Source organism: Mauremys reevesii, linkage group 1 (assembly GCF_016161935.1).
Source record: "Mauremys reevesii isolate NIE-2019 linkage group 1, ASM1616193v1, whole genome shotgun sequence".
In the NCBI taxonomy this organism is placed as follows: Eukaryota; Metazoa; Chordata; order Testudines; family Geoemydidae; genus Mauremys; species Mauremys reevesii.
This window is the reverse complement of record NC_052623.1, coordinates 289,528,982-289,551,161: the sequence shown is the minus strand read 5'-3', so window position 1 is coordinate 289,551,161 and position 22,180 is coordinate 289,528,982. Positions and strand designations below refer to the sequence as shown.

Sequence of the window (22,180 nt, the reverse complement as noted above, 5' to 3'; positions counted from 1 at the left end):
CAGATAACTGAACTACTGTTCAGCTTTACAACAAAAGCTACCTGATTTCTCCTTGTTTTAAGCCTCTCAAATCCTCATGATTTAGTTCTACAAATATAGCAAATCATTTCTTTCCCTAGGTTGCTCTGTACTGTTAAAAAACAGAGGAAGCTACATGAGGCCAGTATGAAGAGACTGTTAGTGTCAGTACTTTACAATACTTACGATTGTACTTGAAGATGTCTTTGCATTATCTATGTATCTTTAAGAAGTGCATTCTTCTAGTTCATTCCCATAAAAGAGAAGAACTAGACTTGAATCTCCCCATTTGATGAGTTTTTCAGGCTGTACAAAATGGCTATTAGGACCAGAGAATTGTGACTCAGTGGGGTTAAATTAGATTTGTTACTGCTTGCAACTGAACTCCCTTTGGTAGTTGGAGTGAGCTTCTATAGCAGATGGAAAAAAATAGAGCATGAGGCACACAGCAATTTTTCATAGTTATTACAGGTGACATATCTAAACTGGCAGGATGCAGGCACAGGAAGGGCATATAAATTACACAAATAAAAGTTTCTATAGACTCATTCGAAATCACCAACAGAAATATAGATAGAAAGGAACTTCAGTGGGGTCTGAGTGTGAATAAAATTATCATGCCTTCTTAGATGTCTTTCAATGAAAAAAATCTAGAAGAAAGAAATGTAGCTGTGGCCTTTCATTGTGCAGTGAGTCAAAAAACAAGTGTGACATTTAAGCAAAATCTGTACTAACTTGCCCTGCTTCAGAGAATGGTGTGCATAATACAACGTCCTTTCATTTTAGAAAGCATTTAAAAATCCAGGTCATTAATGATCTCTTCAAGGATAAATAGTTTGTAAAGGGTTGGATCTTTCTGCTCCATGGATTTTATTAAAAGACTGTACCCTTTATTCACATTTTTATTCTGTGAAAAGAAGATTCAATAACAATAGGTCACAAGTAGCATGTGCATCATACTTAAAAGCTAATTCCTGTGAACATTTTTCCCCACTGCAATACAGCCACACTATCTGTTAGGGGGCATACGATTATTGCAAGTGAGGACTACTGATAAAGTGAGGACTACTGAAGATTAATTCAAGCAGGAGTGCTGAAACAATTTGTATAGTGAGAGCTATTGAACCAAACTGTAAACCCTATATATAATCAAATCCACTTCAAGCCACGGGGTGCAGCAGCACCTCCCACATCCCCAGTTCCAGCACCTACGAATTCAAGTATTAACCAGTGCTACAGTACTCTTGTTATTCTATCTAATCTTATCAGATTTAAGGCATTTGTAGTGCACACTCTGCAGTGTTAAATACAATAGTGCACATTTAAAATACTCACCTCTATGCAAAATGAATTATTTATCTGCTCTTGTCTCACACAGGAGATCTTATGTCCTGTGCTGGGGGTGGGTAGGTAGGGGAAGAGAACCTTTTTCCTTTTCATTTCTTGTTTTGTTAGCCAATTTTATTGGAGGTGAAACATGGACTCACCTTGATCTTCAGTGGTGAGAAGCTACACAGCCAAAGGCCTCTCTACCGCAATTGTCCTTTCTCTGTTTTGCTAGAAACGTATCATTGACTCCATCTACTGTAATAACCCCACAAAGCAGTGCATTTTTGGTTGGCTGCATAAAGACAAGGGTCCCTAAGATTGTCAGACTGAAGCCCACTGAGAGCTTCTACTAATCTTTCATTTTCAGGAACATCAAAACTGTACAAGTGAAAGTGGAAAAACACAGGCCTTTCATTTGAGAGACTAACGTGCAGAGAAAGAGTCAGGAAGAAAATAAGTATTTCGAGATGTAAAATCTATATTTGAAAGAAACTAGTTGTTACAGAGTTGGAATATTTCTCTCTGTTTCTATAAAAGCTATTGTACTTTTGCATTAGTCTCTTAGTAAATCGAGGCCAAGGTATTATTTCCCAACATTATTGTGAGGCCAGTCTTACTAAATCCTCAAATACCTAAGGTGGTTTATAAATGGTCAAAATAATTTTTTTGAAGAAAAGGTGGATCATGCTGGTTATTAATAACCAGACAGTTGATAATTGGGCAAAATAAACAATCTTAATCCCATGAAATTAAAGAAAATATTTAAATCGGTTATTTAGAAGAAGTCATTTAAGAAGCTGTCTGAAAACAGGCCTATTACAAGTATTTGTAATCTCAAAGCAAATTAAATCCTACCATTTACTTGTTTACCAATGGTCTCTTCTCAGGAATACATGGTCTCACAATTTGGTGATTAACAGGAGATTCTGTTAATATTTTAAATTACAATTGCATTTCAACATTCCAATAAAATCATTACAAGAGACTTTAAATCTAATACCTTGGCAATGTCTTAGTTAACTTTCTTTCACCAATCCATGTTGACATTTTTGGGAGGATTTCCTTGGACTGGTTTCTTCTTGAGTCTTCTCTGTTCTTAGCTGTTTGTAATAGTTTGCTTGTAGAGATGGGCAGGATGAGTTGTGAAGCATCTGCAGGGTAGCAAAGGATGTGTGTGGGGGGGTGCTCACTTCAGAATTTGTACACTCTTCTCCTTCCTGTTTCCATGAAATTATAGGAAGATACACCTGTGTCAGGCTTGTTTAGAGTCACAGTTGGTTGCTGTCACCCTTTACCTGGCTCCATGGCTTTGGGGTTGGCCTGGGTGACACCTTCAGCTCCTCAGTATTCAGTCTGCTTAATGAAAATGCAGCTAGCTAACAGGAGTAGCAAACAGGAGTTTTACAAGGAAGTTCTCCAAGTGAAGGAGGAAAGACTTCATGTCTCTTGAGGTGAGTTTGTCTGCCAGTTTGTTTTGTTTGTTGTGTGCTTGCTTGTTTTCTGTGTCTCTGGCTGATTAAAGAATACACAGTGTTGTCTGTTATGGGGGCTGTGTGCTGAGCCAAGTGGGCCTGCTAGGCTAGGCTGAGAGCTTACTAACAAGGCTTTAGTCTCCAGTCTTTTGTTTCCTCAACCTTTAAGCATTCCTTGAAGGGGGGAGGAGGGGCGGGCATTCAGTCAGGATGAACAGGGGTTTAAAAAGGCAGCTCCTAAGTGGCAAGACCAGCAAACGGGATTTTTTTGAGGGAGTTTAAAAAGGGAGTGTGAGAGGCAGATACACTTAACAAACATACTCTAAACGTAGGCCAATAACCCTCCATCTCCCGTGCCCAAAAATACCCCTTGCAAGAGTGAAAATGATGCAGAGAAAAGTCCTGCAGAAGATTGGAGGCTATCCAGGTTATTGCTCTGAATGCAGAATACATGATTACCTGTCTCGTGGGCAGGAGGTGTGCATACAATGCAAGCAGCTCTTGGCCCTCAGAGACACCATACAGAGTCTTGAGACCAGAATGGCTGAAGTGGAGGAGCAAAGGGAGACAGAACAATACATAAAGGAAACTTTCAGACACACAATAGAGCTTTCCCACCTCCAATCTTATAGGTGGTGTACTGTTAAGGAAGATTAAAGTCTCTCAGGGTAGGAGGCCATCAGGCTGGAGTGGAGGTAAAGAATCCCATAGTTTGGACCCTCCTTTCAGATGATGTCATGGTATCCTCTTGCACTGAGGCTATCCCTCTAGGCGAGGGAACCCCAGTTACTAGGAAGAACCTGATAATATTAATGGGGGATTTGATTATTAGAAATATAAATAGTTGTGTTTGTGATGACTGGGAGAAGTGCATGGGTAATTGCCAGCAAGATGTGAAGGTGGCAGACCTCTTGAGACATCTAGATAGACATATGTGCAGTGCTGGGGAGGAGCTAGTGGTTGTGGCAGCAAGGTAGGTACCAGTGACATACGGAAATGTAGGAGAGAGGTTCTGAAGGCCAAATTTGGGCCTCTAGATAAGAGATTAAAGTCCAGAACCTTCATGGTAGCATTCTATGAAATGCTTCCAGTTCCACAGGGCCAGGAAGACAAGCAGAACTGCAAGGTCGCTATGCATGGAAGAGACGTAAGGAGGAGGGATTTAGGATTATTAGAAACTGAGGAACCTTTTTGGAAAGCAGGAGCCTATACAGGAAGGATTGGCTCCACCTACATGAAAAAACCAGATTTCTGGCATATAATGTTTTTTAAAATAAAGGCAGGGGTAAAACTGACAGGTGCAGAGAGCACATGGTTTGAGTGGAGACATCCCCTAAGGATGCATTTGTAACACTGACAGCCCCTGGTCATCGGCGGGTGGGATCAAACCTGGGACCTCTGGAGTTAAATGCATGACCCTCTACTGCATGAGCTAAAAGCCATATGGCTGTTGGCTAAGGCTGTAGAGCAGATTCATTAACCGCTAAGTGGGGTCAGTGCCATTCTGTGGGACAGAGCTCCACACCCAGGAGGTGCGTGGGTTACACATTGATTAAAGGAGGAGCTCTATATCCTTGTAAAGAGGACAGGAAAGAAGTTGTAAAGTCCTGGTAGGAGCTAGTGAGGAACAGTCATATGTAAAAGAGTCCCATTTAAATATAGCACATGAAAGCAAACAACTGAATATTGACAAAATGTACAAGTGCTTATATACAAATGCTAGAACTCTAAATTCTAACATGGATGAACCAGAGTGTCTGGCATTAAATAAAAATATTGATATAATAAAAACATAAGAATGCCCATACACAGTCAGACCAATGGTCTATGTAGCCCAGTATCCTTTCTTGTTTCAGTAGCCAGTGCCAGATGTTTCCATTGAAATGAATTTATTGAGTGATCCATCCTCTGTCATCCAGTTCCAGCTTCTAGCAGTCAGAGGGTTAGGGACACCCAGAGAATGGGGTTGTGTCCCTAACCATGTTGGCTAGTAGACATTAGTGGACCTATCCTCCATGAACTTATCTAATTCTTTTTTTTAACCCAGTTATACTTTTGTCCTTCACAACATCTGTTGGCAATGCGTTCCATGGGTTGACTGTGTTCTGTGAAGTACTCTCTTATGTTTGTTTTAAACATGCTGACTATTAATTGATTGGGTGACTCCTGGTTCTTGTGTTATGTGAAAGGTAAATAACACTTCCTTATTCACTTTCTCCACACCATTCATAATTTTATAGATCTCTGTCATATCCCCCTTTAGTTGTCTCTTGTTCTAAGAGAACAATTCCAGTCTTTTTTCATCTCTCCTCTTATGGAAGTGCTTCCATGCCCCTAAGCATTTTGGTTGCCCTTCTCTGTGTTTTTTCAATTCTAATATATATTTTTGATATGAGGGACCAGAACTGTATGCCATAATCCAGGCATGGATGTACCATGGATTTGTGTAATGGCCTTTACTAGGTGTTTTTATCTGTCCCTTTCCTCATGGTTCTTAACATTCGGTTAACTTTTTGACTACCTCTACACACTGAGCAGATGTTTTTGGAGAACTATCCACATTGACCCCAAAATTTCTTTCTTGAGTGGTAACAGCTAATTTATACCCCATCACTTACTTTATATATCTAGGATTATATTTTCCAATGTCCATTTGCATTTATCAACATTAAATTTCATTTGCCATTTTGTGTCCCAGTCATCCGTTTTTGTGAGATCCCTTTCTGATTCTTCACAGTCAGCTTTGGACTTAAATATCTTGATAAATTGTATAATTTGCAAATTTCTCCACCTCACTGTTTACCCCCTTTCCCCAGGTCATTTATGAATATGTTAAACAGCACAGGTCACAGTACAAATCTTTGGCAGACCCTGCTATTTACCGCTCTTCATTGTGATTAAAAAACCATTTATTACTACCCTTTGTTTCCCATCTTTTCACCAGTTACCATGAGAGGACCATCCCTATTATCCCATGACTGCTTACTTTGCTTAAGACTCTTTGGTGCGAGACCTTGTCAAAGGCTTTCTGAAAGTCCAAGTACACCATATTAACTGGATCATCATTGTCCACATACTTGTTGACCCCCTCAAAGAATTATATTAGATCGGTGAGACATGTTGTCTCTCCCCAACATATCGTATTCATCTATGCGTCTCTGATAATTCCATTTTTCCTATAGTTTCAACTTATATGCATGGTGCTGAAGTTAGGCTTACTGGCTTGTAATTGCCATGTTATTGCCATTTATTTGTTATGCTTATATTTGACACTGCTTGAATATAGATTTCAAACACAGTATGGTATGACCACTTCTATCCCTTCCCCTTCTCCATTTTGTAACAACATATTCAACATTCCTTTATGGTAAACTTTTGCCAACAGCTGGTCCACATGTCCCTCAGCTGGTAGTTTTCAACTTTAATTGAAAGCAACTGGTTCCAGAGATACTATTATGGAACTAGTTGCATCTTATGAAGTTTGACTGTAGTTCCACCCAATCATGCTTCAGGAGCAAACTCGCATCCAAGCATGGATGTGATCAGTTAGCTGTCAGCAGCAGAAATGCTCTGGCTTTTGAAGCATGAAAGTGCAGAACTCCAGTCAGCAACATCCACTAAACAGATGGTTGCTGTTGTTTAAATTGGAAAAAATGGAAAAGGTAGAGTTGATAGGTCACAGAGGGGAAACTGAAATGAATTCTTATAAAGCCATATTTATGACTCTTGATGTGTTAGTGATTTGGTGACTGTTTCTGCTATCCTATGCACAGCATCAAAATGTGTCTGACATAAGGCAAGGGAAAGAAATATTAGAGATATATTCCCAATTTGCTTTACCCTGTTATAGATTAATAGATTCCAAGGCCAGATGGGATGGTTGTGATCATCTAGTATGATCTCCAGTATAATATAGGCCATAGAACTTCCCCAAAATAATTCCTGTACTATATCTTTTAGAAAAAACATCCAATCTTGATTTAAAAATTGTCAGTGATGGAAAATCTGCTGCATCCATGGTAAGTTGTTCCAGTAGTTAATTACCATCACCCTTAAAAATTTACACCATTTTTCCAGTCTGAATTTATTTGCTTCAATTTCCAGCCTTTAGGTAGTATTATACCTTGCTCTGGTAGATTGAAGAGCCCATTATTAAATATTTGTTCCCTGTGTGCATACTTATAGACTGTAATCAAGTTACCCGTTGGCCTTCTCTTAGTTAAGCTAAATAGATTGAGCTCTTTGAGTCTATCGTTATAGAGTATTGTGATGGGGTTGTGATGGGATGTACCCCCGGGATGAAGCTTGGAAGATGTTGGAACCACTGTGCCCCGTAACTATTAAACTGTTGGCCTCTCACTCTGCTTTTGCTGATGACACACAGCCAGCCCCTCCAGGCCCTATCATTCAACAAGACAGCAAGTGATGCCACACCCCCAACTGAGTGCTTTACCTAAGTAGGGTGACTTTTTCTTTTATAGGCGCCTATTACCCCCTACTCCCGTCCCTTTTTTTCACAGTTGCTCTCTGGTAACCCGATACTTAAGCCACTCGTGGACCACCAATGGAGGCACCAGCCAATTTCCCAGCCTTGCACCCTACTGGAGTATAAACCCAGAAATATGCCATCTTGCACTGCATAGGGATCTGTGCAGTGCAAGCTCATTAATTAGTCTGGTCCCCCCTCGATGTGGGGCAGATATACACTAGCCTTTGTTAGCAGAGCTAAGATTCCCTAACACTTCACTCAAAAACACACTGGGTAAGATAAAACCTAATACAGGTTTATTAACTATGGAAAGATAGATTTGAAGTGATTGTAAGTGATAACAAACAGACCAAAGCCGGTTACCTAGGATTTGATTCAGCAACATCTCACCATGACTGATGATACAAGCAGATTTACAGATTCCTGAGGCACAGGTTTCCTCTCCCATTCAAAGTTCTTTGTTTTCCAGAGGTTCTTTCAGGCATTGAGTTGTGGGGGAGTAAAGACAAGTCATGATGTCACTCCCCATCTTTTATAGTTTCTTCCAGCTTGCTGGAAAGTCTATGCATGTGATGTCGGGGGTCCGCCCCCATTGGTCAAACAGTCTTCATTATGTCCATACTCCCTCCTTATACAGAGTTCCTGTGTTAGTGGATTCTTCCCTTGATGTCAAATATCAGAGGGGTAGCCATGTTAGTCTGGATCTGTAAAAGCGGCAAAGAGTTCTGTGGCACCTTATAGACTAACAAATGTATTCACCCACGAAAGCTCATGCTCCAATACATTTGTAAGTCTATAAGGTGCCACAGAACTCTTTGCCACCTTCCCTTGATGGGTGTTGATGAGAGCAATTAACACTGTCTGGCTACTCCATTGTTGTACCTGAAAGGCTGGTTTGGGGTGTTTCCAGCCTCACGTCATACTTTAGTAACTCACACATAGTAAGACTTCATACTTTCACATGTAATGATAGCACACACAATCCAACAAGATATTAACGTTTAGCAGATCAAGACTTTTAGAATGATACCTCACAAGGCATACTTTGTACAAAACATATTATAATTACATCACCATCATAAGTATGGGGTGCTTTGGGATGCAAAGTGTCACAGGGGGTGTACCTGGCCTTTTGAGACCCCCGGCTGGAGGATCTGTTGTCCTACCACACCCGCCCCAGGAGAGGAGCAGCAAAGGTGGGTCCTTCATGCCTGCCTAGAGAGCCTGCATAGAAGCAGCCAATCAGAACCTAGCTGGCTCCGATAAAAGGAGCTGCAGGGCCTGAACAGGTCACTTCCTGGTTGGTACCAGCGGAGCAAGGAAGGAAGGGTGCCCCTTGCTGGTCACAGAAGCTCAAGAGAGAATCAGAAGATGTGTTCTGGTGTCATTTGCATTCAGCAAGGAGGAAGAGGATCTGAGAACTTGAGCCCTGAGGTAAGGGTGAAGAGAAAGGTCTTATGTGGGAAAAGGCCCAGGAAATAGCAGCAGCAAACTGGAGGTAGCAGTACATGTATGCTGTTTATTGGGTCCTGGGTTGGAACGTGGAGTGGTGGGCAGGCCCGGGTTCCCTCACTGGCCAGTAGCAAAGTGGTCTAAATCCCAAGAATAGGATAAGGCTTGCTTAGAAGCTCAAGTGAAGGGATTTAAAGGGCCAAGAGATGGGGCTGAAGACTCTGGTAAGAGCAGATAGGAGTTGTTGGGGTGGTTTTTTTTTGTTTTGTTTTTGGACTTTTGCTACCCCAGAAGAGGTTCATCTATTTTGACTGTGAGACTTGGCTGAAGAGCTGAGCCACTGAAGACCTGCCTGGTGAGGTCACCAATCTACAGGGGACACCAGGAATAGGGAAAAAAGAGTGCACACCACACTCAACTGCTAGGAGCACCCAGGAGGTGAGTGCCCCATCACAGGCATGTTTTGTAATCCATTAATAATTCTTGTGGCTCTTCTGTCAACCCTCTCCAATTTATCAATATGCTTCTTGAAATGTAAACACCAGAACTGGACACAGTATTCCAGCAGTAGTCACACCAATACTAAATGCAGAGATAAAATAACCTCTGTATTCCTACTCAACGTTCCCATGTTTATGCATCCAAAGATTGCATTAGCCCAGTGTTTCCCAAACTTACAACACTTGCGTACCCCTTTTGAGATATTTGTCTTACTGGCATACCCCTTCTTCAATGAAGATAAATTGTGGGGGAGGCCCCGCTCAGGCCACTGCCAGCCCCTTGCCACCCAGGGTCCCGGCCACTGCCCCAGCTCAGCCCACTGCTGGCCTGGGTGAACGGGACCCCCAGCCAGCAGCGGGCTGAGTGGGACTGGCGGACGGAACCCTGGGCCGGCAGTGGGCTGAGCCGCTCAGCCCGCCGTGGGTCTGGGGTCCCGGCCACCAGCCACACTCAGCCCACTGCCAGCCTCGGTGAACGGGACCCCCAACCGACAGCAGGCTGAGCGGGGCCAGCAGCTGGGACCCGGCTGGCAGGAGCTGGCAGACGGAACCCCAGACCAACAGCGTACCCTGGTGGTACGTGAAAGGATTTCAAGGGGCACGCAGCCCTTCACCCCGGCTGGCAAGGGGCCGGCAGTGGCCTGAGCGGGGCCGGCGGATGGAACCCCGGACCTGCGGCTGAGCCACTCAGCCCGCCGCAGGTCCGGGGTTCCATCCGCCGGCCCCGCTCAGGCCACTGCCGGCCCCTTGCCAGCCGGGGTGAAGGGCTGCGTGCCCCTTGAAATCCTTTCACGTACCACCAGGGGTACGCGTACCACACTTTGGGAAACACTGCATTAGCCCTTTTGGCCATGGCATCTCACTGGTAGCTAATGTTCAGCTGATTATCCACCATGACCCCAAATCTTCTCAGAGTCACTGCTTCCCAGGATAGAGTACCCCTCATGCAATTGCGGCCTACATTCTTTGTTCCTAGATGAACACATTTACATTTAGCCATATTAAAATACATACCGTTTACTTGCGCCCAGTTTACCAAATAATCCAGATAGATCTGAATCAGTGACTTGTCCTCTTAGTTATTTACGACTCCCCCAATTTTTGTGTCATCTGCAAACTTTATCAGTGATGATTTTATGTTTTCTTTCAGGTCATTGATAAAAAATATTGAATAGCAGAGGGACAAGAACCAATCCCTTTGGGACTCCATGAGAAACACACCCATTCAATTATTTCTTTACAGTTATCCAGATTTTAATCCATTTAATGTGTGTCATGTTAATTTTATATCTTTCTAGTTTTTTAATATAAATGTCATGCTATGGCAAGTCAAATGCCTTACAGAAGTCTAAGTACTTTATCTCAACACTATTACCTTTATTAACCAATTTTGTAACCTAATCAAGTTCGCTTGACAGGATCTATTTTCCATATATCCATGTTGTTTTTTTGCTAATTACATTACCCTCCTTTAATTCTCTATTAATCAAGTCCCATATCTGCCTGTCCATTACCATTTCTGGAATCAGTGTCAGACTGACAGGCCTATAATTACCCAGGTCATACCATTAATGCTTTTTAAATATTGAAATGACATTAGCTTTCTTGCAGTCTTCTGGATCTTCCCCAGTGCTCCATGTTGAAAATCAAGATTAATGATCGAGTTCCTCAGCCAGTTCTCTTACAACTCTTGGATACAAGTTAATCAGGCCGTCTGGTTTAAAATTGTCTAAATTTGTTAGCTGCTGTTTTACATTCTCCTGAGATATTAGTGCAATGGGAAGAGTTATCATGTAATATGATTACATCATCTTTCTTTCCCAGATTCAGAACAGAAATATTTATTAAACTCTACTGCTTTTTCTGCATTATTATTGATAATTCTATTATTTCCATCTAGTAATGGACCAATATCATTGTCAGGATTCTTTTTGTTCCTAATATACTTTAAAAACTCTTTGTTGTCCTTAACACTGCTGGCCATAGATTTCGCCTTGTGTTCCTTGGCTTCCCTTATCAGTTTTCTAGAGTTCTGATTTATACATATTACTATCAACTTCCCCTTTCTTTCATTTGTTATATGTTATTTTTATAACTGTCTTCACATCCCCTCTAAATCAGCTTGATTTTTAGCCAATACGACTTTCTTCCTCAATTGTAGGATTATGTCTTTTGGGGCGTCTAGTAACGTGTTCTCAAATGATTCCCAATGATCATTCACATTTTTCTGATTTAAATTCTTCATCTCAATTGATTTGGTTCATAATGTGTCTTCAGCTTTGTGAAATTAGCCCTTTTAAAGCACCACTTATATATCACTGGTCTGGACTTCATTCTGTTTGCATATTGTATATGTGATCAAGTTATGAACAGTTGTACCTAAATTACCATTAGTTGTGGTCAGTTCCTTTATCTATCAAGATGAGGTCTAATATAAAATTCTCCTTTGTTGGATGCAACACTTGAGTTAGGAAATTGTCATCTATAATATTTAGAAATTTCAATGATGTTTTAGTACTGACAGCATGAGACCTCCCAGAGTCCAGCATACATCACTCAAATTGAAGTCCCCCATGATCTCACAGCTTTTTTTCCCCTACACAATCTAGACAGGTATGTGGAGCTGGTTATCTTGTTCCTTAGTGTGATTTGGTGGTCTACACCAGACACCAACTAATACCCCATCTTATGCTTTATCCGATAAGACCTTGATCCATAAGTATTCAAGATCATTTTCTCCCAATTCATCACTGGGTATGTCTACACTGCAATTAAACACCCATGGCTGGCCCTTGTCAGCTAACTTGGGCTCATGAGGCTCGTGCTATGGGTCTGTTTAATTGTGATGTAGACGTTCGGGCTCAGGCTGGAGCTTGGGCTCTGGGACTCTCCCACCTCGCGGGGTCCCAGAGCTCAGGCTCCAGCCCAAGCCTGAACACCTACATCACAATTTAAAGAGCCCCTTAGCCTGAGTCAGCTAACACAGACTAGCCACGGATGTTTAATTGCAGCGTAGATGTACCCAGTGACTTGGAAACAGTGTAGTGCCATATCTAACATGGAGTTGGTTCAGTGAAAAGGTTAGACACGTTTGTAATATGAATGGTATGGTGTTTCTGAAAAAGGAGATGAGAATACATCTAAGCAGTGGAAAAATGGCATGACGTGACACCAACACACATGGGACTCCCTTTTCTAACAAAGTTGAACTTGCTGCTTCTTTCTTGTTAAAGTCAGTGGTGGTGGTGATACTTTCAGAAATTATAGGGGGCTAAACCAAGATTTTTTTAAAAAACGACTAGTGATTTGGGGCACTTCACTTTTTGGGTTCTCATCTTCTGGTCCTTTCAAGGGGTGCTCAGCACTTGCTAAAAATCAGACCTCTGGAGATGTCTTGAGTTGAGCACCCCAAAATTGAATCACCCGAAAGAACTACCTGCTTTTGAAAATCTTGACTTTCTGTATTTACACTAGCTGAGGAACTGGATCCAAATGGTGTAGGTGGCACCACTTTAATCTTGTAATTAACTATGACTAATCCTGCTGCTTACTGCAAAGCTGTGAGTATAATGGAGTGGTTTTATATTTCTGTATGCATGCACAGTACTCGCTATTAAAGGTTGACATCACAATTAGAGGAAAGGAACTTTGTGGAGTTTGTCAGATTTTTAATTTACCTTTCAAATTATTTTGGGAGCTCACAGTGATCACAAATCTGGTTGGTTTGTGAATCATTTCTTCCTTTAATGTATAGCTGTGGATTTTTGCCAAGAGAGGTTTGGTTTTAAAAAAAACAATTAATACAAAGTCAATGTACTGTGTTGGGTACAGTATTAGGGAGAAGAAAATCCCTCAAAAGATAGGCTGACAATCCAGTGCCCTAATAAAGTAAATGAACAACATTTTTAATTGAAGTTTTCTCTCGCCTTCTCAGCTACTTGTTTTACAGACTCTTTATATTTATGTGTCCCTCTTCAAGCTTTGTTCCATTTTCTACTCTTCTCTTCTTCCCCCCCCCCCCTCCCCGACACATACACACACTGGATTTTTCTCTGTCCCTTCATTTCCATCCCCTAAACAGAATGTGAACCCAGTGATGTTCAGATGAACTTTTAACCCCCGTGTGTGTGTACTGATTTGAAAGTAAGTACAGCAAGCAGTCCTATTCCTAACAATGGTATCATGATAATACTTGCATAGCACCTTTCATCCAGGATCTCAAAGTGCTTTGTAAATGTAGGAGAGCATTATTATCTCCATTTGACAGATGGGGAAACTGTGGAACAGAGAAATTAAGGCAAACATTTTAAAAAATGTGTGGCTTAAAATTAGGCACATAGCAAAATTCATTCCACACGTGGATGGAAAAAAATGAGAGGGAACACTGCTTATGACTTATAATGGGGCCAGAGACAACGGCATTCTTAATACTTTATTTTTATATTGCTGGCTACTCAGTGCTTAATTTGTGCTGGGCCTTGCTGGGGCTCAGCCTCAGCGCCTCTAGGCATGGCAGTTCTTAGCCCCAGCTCCTCTGGGCTCCCGGCCATCAGCCACTGACCAGCTGGCTAACCAGCCAGTGCTTAATTTGTGCCAGAGCTTGCTGGGGCTAAGCCCTGGCATCTCTTCCATTACAGATTAATCACTGTGACTACTATTTTTTCCATTTTGGGGGAGTAGTCCAGAGACCTCTTCACCCCAGGGAGAAAAGAATGAAAGAGGTGCAAATATACCAGCTATTTAAACAATAGTAGTGCATAATTTTTATGGTGCAATATACAGGTAGCAATTATAGTATCTTTCATTTCTAGTCTAGTTCAAAGCACTCAGACATTCACTGCACCTGAGTTAATCTGTATTTATATGTATACAACTTGTGAGTGATTACTTAAGAAATATACTCACACTCTGTGATGTAGGGAAAATTATAGCATTTCTCAGAACTTTATAAAGAGAATTGACATAGGAAACATAAAAGAATCTACTAATGAATCTTTTGTGTGTGCAAAAGCTAATTAAATATTTTAGTTGATTGCAATTTGAATAGTTACACTGCAAGTAAGAGTAGAAGTTACAAAGAAAATGTAAAAGCTTAATCATCCAATTCCAGAGGTGAAAGTACAGTACACCCCGGTACAGTGTACAAAGCCAGTACACCCCGGTACAGCGTACTGGGGTGGATCGGCTTCCCCTGGCGGCAATTTAAAAGACCTGGGGCTCCCAGCAGTGGCTGGAGCCCCAGGCCCTTTAAATTGCCGCTAGAGCTCTGCTGCCAGAGCCCTGGGGTAGCGGTATTTAAAGGGCCCAGGACTCAAGCCACAGCTACCGCCCTGGGCCCTTTAAATCATCCCCAGAGCCCTGGGGTAGCGGCGGGGCTCTGGTGGCGATTTAGAGGGCCTGGGGCTCTGGCAGCCGCTACCACCTCGGCCCTTAAAATAGCTGCTGGAGCCCCGCCGCCGCCTCCCCAGAGCTCCGGCAGCAGGGCTCTGGGGATGATTTAAAGGGCCCAGGGCAGTAGTGGCAGCCAGAGCCCTGGGCCCTTTAAATCACCACTGGAGCCCCTGGCTGCTGCTGCTACCCCGGGGTTCTGGCAGCGGGGCTCAGGTGGCAATATAAAGAGCCCGGTGCTCCCACTGCCGCTACCCTACGGGGCCCTTTAAATTGCCACCCGAGCCCCACTGCTGGAGCCCTGGGGTAGTGGCAGCGGGGCTCTGGCAGTGATTTAAAGGGCCAGGGGCTTCCAGCTGACACTACTGCAGTGGAGCCCCAGGCCCTTTAAAGCTCCACCAGAGCCCGGGGCCCTGGGGTAGTGGCGGCAGCCGGGAACCCCCTCCAATGGAGATTTAAAGTGCCTGGGGCTCCGCTGCGGTAGTGGCCTCTGCAGCTGGGAGCTCTTGGGGTGATTTAAAGGACCTGGGGCTCCCAGCTGCTGCTACCACAGCTCCAGCCTTGGTCCCTTTAAATCCTGATTTAAGGCGCCCAGCGATTTAAAGGCCCTGCCTCTTCTGGTAGAGGCCATGCCTCTTCTGGTTGAGGCCCCACCCCCTCCTAAGGACTCCAGAGTACTGGTAAATCCTTTAAGTTACTTTCACCCTTGTCTAACTCTTATATTTTCTTTCCATAGTATTTTTATTGCTTTATATTTTCCTCCATTATTCTCTATTCCAAAAATTAATAAGGTTTGAAATCTCATTTCAATATACACCCCAAGTGAAGATTCTTGCACTAATTATTGCTTCCCTTATCTACAGCAACTCTTCTAGCAACAAGCAGTCTCTACATGAATCATATGTAAAAATTTGTTGGAGGGGGAGGGCGAGAAAGAGATCATGATTACCTCTCTTAGAACAAACTCAGTGGTTTATTTCAGTTGGTATAATCCAAGAAATATCATATAGAATATAAAACATAAAAGGGACTTATTTAATTTTTATAACATTATTTTGAAACAGCTCAACATTTAAATTCAATGAGTGAGATCGTGGTCCCATTGAAATCAATGGGAATTTTGTGATTTACTTCAGTGGGGTCAAGATTTCACCTATTGTGGGTGTTAAGGGAATATGTGTAGAGATTTCATGGACTATATAGATGTTTTAACACATAAATAAAATTATCATATGGGTTGCATTATCTGTTATCAACATGAATAATATTGTCTATTCACCAGTTTCTTGTGCCTCCCAGTTAGCCATTTTCTATTTATGTGCTTGCTTAGTGCTTCTAGTAGCTATCCCTAATGTATCTCAGTAACATAAGTAATATGAAGATGGTGTTTTAAAAATAAATCTAAGCACAAAATAAACATATCAAAGAATGAATGCTACTTAGTTCAGGTGAGCAAGTACCTGACTTGACAGTCTATACTTGTGGTCCAGGATGAAAACAGTTTCAGCAAATTAAATAATATATGCTGAGTGCAGGCGTGGGAGTCTGAATCTTCATGAATTTCGTACTGCATGTTCATTTCTCAAAATCTAAAACAAACCATGATGGCCAGTTACACCAAATCTACGTGTGGGTAATGATTAGTAATTAAATGGTTCATTTTTCTTATTCAATAGGAACAAAAAAAAATGTTATTCAAACAATTCTAACCAACATTTCTAACGTTCAACTCTCTGTCTCTCTGAAGACCTAAATCTCTCATCCTGGTTCTCATTATCTCTTCCATCTTTGTCAGTGTAGCTTCCTCTTCGCTGATATGCACAACAGATGCATTGCTGTGCCCCCCTCCCAACAGTCCATACAAAACCAACAGCAAAGATCTTATGTTCTGTTCCTCTGACCACATCTTGTCTTTGAATCTCTCTTCTCCTCCACATCAAGTTCAAGAGTCTTGTGAAAGCCATTATGACACTACATGGCTCTGCCCCACTCCTGTTCTTGTCTCTCCTTGAATAACCCTCCTCTTTCCATTCTATCAACAATTTCAGCTTCATAAAAGTAGGGGGAAAAGAGACATATTTTCAAGGTGGGTGAGGTTATATTTTTTTAAATGCACCAACTTCTATTGGTGAGAGAGACAAGTTTTTGAGCTTCTTTGGAGCTCTGTGTAGCTCAAAAGTTTGTTTCTCTCGGCTACAGAATTTGGTCCAATAAAAGATATTACCTCACCCACCTGGCCTCTCTAATATCCTGGGACCAAGACGGCGACAATAACACTGCATACATATTTTCAAATTTGATAATGTGTGTGTAAAATTTACTGGTTAAATCTAACTGCACTTTGAAGTGTTTTAAGAAACTTTGGTAGAATGACAACTTTGAAGTTGCTCTTTTGCATGATTGTTTCATTAGTGAGAGATGATCTCTTTTGATTAAACTAGCTTCAAATGATATGTTTGAAAAAGGACATAATTTTATGGAGATTTCTTTCAAGATTTTGTAGAGGACCTCTCCTTTTTCTGTATAAAAAAGAGCAAATTTCAGTTGTCAGAGAGTTCATCTAGTTTGCGCATTTTTCCATGTTAGTAGCATACTGCATCTGTTAAACTTAGATAAAAGGTTAAAAATGGCAAGATGTCATCACTTTTAAAGGGGATTTTTGGGTGATATTTTTTTCACATTGTCTCTGAGTTAAATGAAAAGTCAACCCAGCTGTCCCACTTTGTTGTTTAACTGTCCTAGCTGTGGCTGCTTTGAAAGTGCCTGTGTGACAGTGCAGGCATCAGTTTTTTTGTAGAACATCCCTTCAAATAAATGGAATGTCACTTAGTGCCAGGTATCTTTCATGTGCCCTTAGAAAAGTGCATTCACTAGATGTATTTGTTCCATCATTAACAGTGAAGTGGTTGACATCATTGACATTTACATTTTGAGATTAAAAACTTAACAATTGAAGCTTCAACATTAATACCACAATCAGATGAATGAGGAAGTTCATACTTTTTTTCCTTGGTGCTATTATGTCAACCTGTTAGGTTGCAGGCTAGGCAAGATGACAGACCATTGTTTTACTTTGCAAAGGTTATCTTCACAACCAGAAGGGCTAGCAGCCTCCTCACTGTAAAAGAAAAGCTTAGATTTTGGAAGACCCTAAAACAATCAACGTAAGAAATCCCTAAATCTGCACATTTCCATTGTCATTGGTTATTCCACATTGCAAAGTTATTAATGTAATGTGTTGCTAAAATAAATTGTCACATCAATAATAAATGGTGTTAGTATTGTTGTGATTTCTAGGGATTCAAGATGTGAGTTAATTTCTCTTAAGAAAGGGATAGCTCAGTGGTTTGAGCATTGGCCTACTAAACCTAGGGTTGTGAGTTCAATCCTTGAGGAGGCCATTTAGGGATTTGGGGCAAAAATTGGTCCTGCTAGTGAAGGCAGGGGGCTGGGCTCAATGACCTTTCAAGGTCCCTTCCAGTTCTGGGAGATTGGTAAAAAAAAAGAGTGGACTTGGACACAAGATCAGGAAATGATTCAGTAATTTTTATTTACGTTATGGTATGGTTTCTATGTGTGGCCTGTCTATCTTGATTACTGTGGGCTATGAAGGAAAGCTGCTTGAAATTAACTGCTGTAAATAATCCTCATATTATTTCAAATGGGCCCTCTGTGTGAGAGACAATAGCTCATGCTTGCCAAATATGGCTCCCATCCAGCAAGTTGCTGAGCATCCGCAACACCCACTGGTGTTAATGGGAGCTGAGGGATTTCAGAACCTTGTAGAAAGCACTCTGAGAGCTTGTCTATATGATAATCTCCAGGGATCCCGCCAGCTTGCTTCTGAGTGAGAATTGTTTGATTGTTTTAACTATTTGTTGGGAAACTCCTTTGCATGTTGTATCGATCTTACTTTATAAAATAATACAAGAGTGTTATACTTTTGACACATCACAGGACCTTGGGCCAGAGCATGTTCTCAAGTAGTCATCTCCCCAGCCATATATCTTGCATTTCTGCATAGATGGGTGAGAACCAGTTACCTTCAGGGCACTATCTCTCCTTCCTAAAATCCTACAGAAAGTTGTCCATGGAGTTGGGATCTGCAAAGGAGAGAGGTAAGGCAGGCTTAGGAGCAAGAAGGTAATAATTGGAGATTAGTATATCTCCTAGAACTGGAAGGAACCTTGAAAGGTCATCAAGTCCAGCCCCCTGCCTTCACTAGCAGGACCAATGTTTTGCCCCAGATCCCTAAGTGGCCTCCTCAAGGACTGAACTCTCAACCCTGGGTTTAGCAGGCCAATGCTCAAACCACTGAGATATCCCTCCCCCTCTGCTGAGCTATACCTCCAGAGTTCAGGTTAACTTATATATGCTGTCTCCACTCTCTCCCAAGCAGCACAGAGCTTACATGGTGGGGATTCCCATTTAAGGTGTCCTTGTAATCCTGACTCTCTCAACAGTCTAGGAGGAATCATTTTCAATTGACTCACCATGTGTTTGTTTTGTCCTGAAGCATCTCCAGGTGGCTTATCTTATTACTTTAAACTACCACAGCTTGCTGTAAAATAATCTTTTCCTTGCCTTTTGGAAGCCCTTCTGCCTATTGATTACCAGTTATAAAAGGTGTGGTGTGGTAAACTATTTTTAACCTGCAGTGGAGTCCGGTGACACACCGAGTCACTTTAGGGAATCGATGAAAATTAGTTATGTTAGAGTTAAACTCTCCAATAGTATTTCTTTATGCAAAACTCCCTTTGACTTTCTTGGATAAGCAAACAAGTGGATAAAGCTTGGGCTCAAAGGAGTTAGATGACACCTCCTCTTGGGATAGGTTTATAATTTTCTAGAGATGGAAGCACTGGGTGCACCACTAGTAAAACTTGAGGACAGCAGGGGAGAGCTTGTTGGATCCAGAGTTTTTTCACCATGGGTCCTCCCAATTGAACACGCTCTCACTCTTTTGACAGGATGAGTCCTTTAGTATCAGTGCTGCTATTAGCTTTCTATCTAGATGCTGATGTGGATCTCATTACAGTATTATCTCACAATAATTAATTGATTTTTATCTTCACAACACCCCCGCGAGGTAAGCAGTGCTATCCCCATCCGGGGAGCCGAGGCACAGGATACAATGACTTGCACAGAAAGTGTGTGGCTGAGCAGGGTATTTAATCCAGATTTCTTGAGTCTCAGACTTGTGCTTTGTCTTAGTCTATCCTTTCTACCACTGTGCCTTATCCATTAGACCAGCCTTCCTCTGAACCCTTGTTTTTTTCCCAGGCCCATCCACAGAACTCCTCAAGAGACTTCTTCACTTTTGGGGAGCTACGGAGGAGAATGCTGTGGACATGCAGTCCTCTCCCTTCATGTCTGTGGCCCGTTCTCTCCTGCTATGTTCTCTTTTGCCTTGTCGAGAGTAGAAGACCCTGTTACTCTGAATAAGGAATACAAAATCTAGCCTTTGGTAATTTGTACTCTATACAGAACCTGTGCTGCCAGGCTTTTTCTTACAGTGGGCATCATTTACAAATTTAACATTTGCTATTCTGCAGTTACTGTCATGCTGCAAAATCTGCTATCCTAAATGCAGTTATTGGAGATATTGAAACTGTGTTTCCAGGGGTGCCCACAATATGCAAGCCCAAACATGGGTGGAAGGCTGTTATTGTTGCTGCTTAATATATTTCAAGCCTTTTATTTTTTTGTAAATAGGTAACTATTGATGTGGCTTTCAAGAGACATACTCTCCCCAATGTCAATAGTGTATCAGTTTAATACATCCTGTATCTTTAATTGAAAGAACAAATCCTGATACTGTATCAGAATATTTTTCAAATCTTCTCCTGTTCCTCATTTCAGAATACAGAACAGCCTTGTAGCAAATGCAATAAAATTCAGAGAGCGGAGAGCAGAGCACCCCTTTTCTCATAGCAATATCTTTAAACGTGATTTCTGCTTGGCCATACACTATTCACTGGTTCATATTTTGTTGAACTTGATCCCCTTTGGTCCCAGTTCTGGAAAATGCTGAGTACTGTTAGCTTTCATTATCATCAGTAGAAACTCTGATCCTCATTCAACAAAGCACTTAAGCATGTGCTTAAGTCCAACTGAAGTTAATACTTTGCTGAAAGAGGGTCTTGGGACACTCAGCACCTTGCTAGATATGCCTAAATTATTTTCAATATACTTAATTGATTCCAGTACAAAGTAAAGAGTATTAATGTACTAATTACTGCATTACTTCATTAATTCAGTAATTAATATGATTATAACATTGTTACTAAATAATACAGAATTGTATTCTCTGAACCTTTGAACCTGTAAACAAAGAACTGAGTAGAATAGCAATGGGAAAAGGACATTTAAAACAGGTTTTGCAAGTATAGGTATTGCTACTTTTCAGATATCTAAATCCTGTCATTCCTGGGGAGTTTGGCACACACCTCTCTAAAATGTAGCCATGATATCAATTCATTTCATTTACTGTTACCAGAATTACCTTGTCATGTTACAAGACCATTTGATGTTAGCCCGCATTGAAGGCTATGTGATAATCAGAGTGTTGCATTAGAATACATCATTTTCAATTACAATTGTGTACATCACTTTCACTACATCAATTATGAGTTGTCATTAGTTAATGCTTCATGCATTGTAGAGCTATAGCTAAAACTGTAATTATCACATAAAATCAGCTTCTTACAGAGGTGATTTCATACTAGACCAACCTTCCAAAATTCTACTCACTTATCTGCCTGGAGGAGGTGAATAATGTTTTTGATGGGCAGAGAAAATGTCACCATACCGTTGTCAGAATGAGCATGTGGGGTTTTTGCTTAAGCTAGTATATTTTTCACGACTTCATAAATCTCTATTAGCCTATTTTTCATGAATTTATAAAGATTTTTCTTTGCAAAGGAATGTTAAATGGCTGCTGCCACAAAATATCATTCTGTGTTAATTTAAAAGAAAGGTCTGTATCTCTGAAGTGAATGCTTGAGAAAGCTGCCCACCATGTGATTTGGGAGTTTATGAATAGAGACTATAATTTTTTAGTACTGGCGCAAGTTCCTTGTTTTTCATTTGTAAAAAGTGCAACAAAAAATATTTTAATGGATTTATTATGTTCTCATCTTGCTGCTCATCCATTTATAACAGAAACCACCTTCCACAGAGTTTCAGCTCATTTTGTGAAAATTTCCATGTAACAAAATATATTTTTATTTAATGCCTTCTGACTGCTAAGTTTTTACTTGAAGCAGGTATTTTATAAATGCATTCACAGTGTTTTCCTAGATATCAATCAGAGTTTTAAGACTAATTTGGCCTCTCTTGCTTTAGAGCTTAGTAGGAATTCTTAAATTTTAATGCTGAGGATGAACCTGTAAACTCAGTGGAAGATAAATGTGCTAATGAGAAAATATTCAAGAATGCTTCAGATCTGTTTGTAATATTTATTTATTTATTTATTTTTACTTCCTGCATTGACTGTTAAGTAAGAGAGGGTAGCTTAATGACTTATAACA

General features: G+C 41.1%; 1 protein-coding gene across 7 annotated transcripts in view; it reads left to right on the top strand.

The window, feature by feature from the left end:
- The window catches only part of SYT1 (synaptotagmin 1), a 510,654-nt gene that overhangs the window by 251,001 nt on the left and 237,473 nt on the right, over positions 1–22,180 (top strand). The window contains exon 1 of one of the 7 annotated variants that reach the window (XM_039507948.1): positions 20,096–20,115. The exons of the other annotated variants lie outside the window; for them this stretch is intronic. The gene's annotated coding sequence lies outside the window, so the exon portion shown is untranslated. Of the gene's footprint in view, positions 1–20,095; positions 20,116–22,180 lie in introns of those variants that run through there. 7 annotated transcript variants of the gene reach the window in all.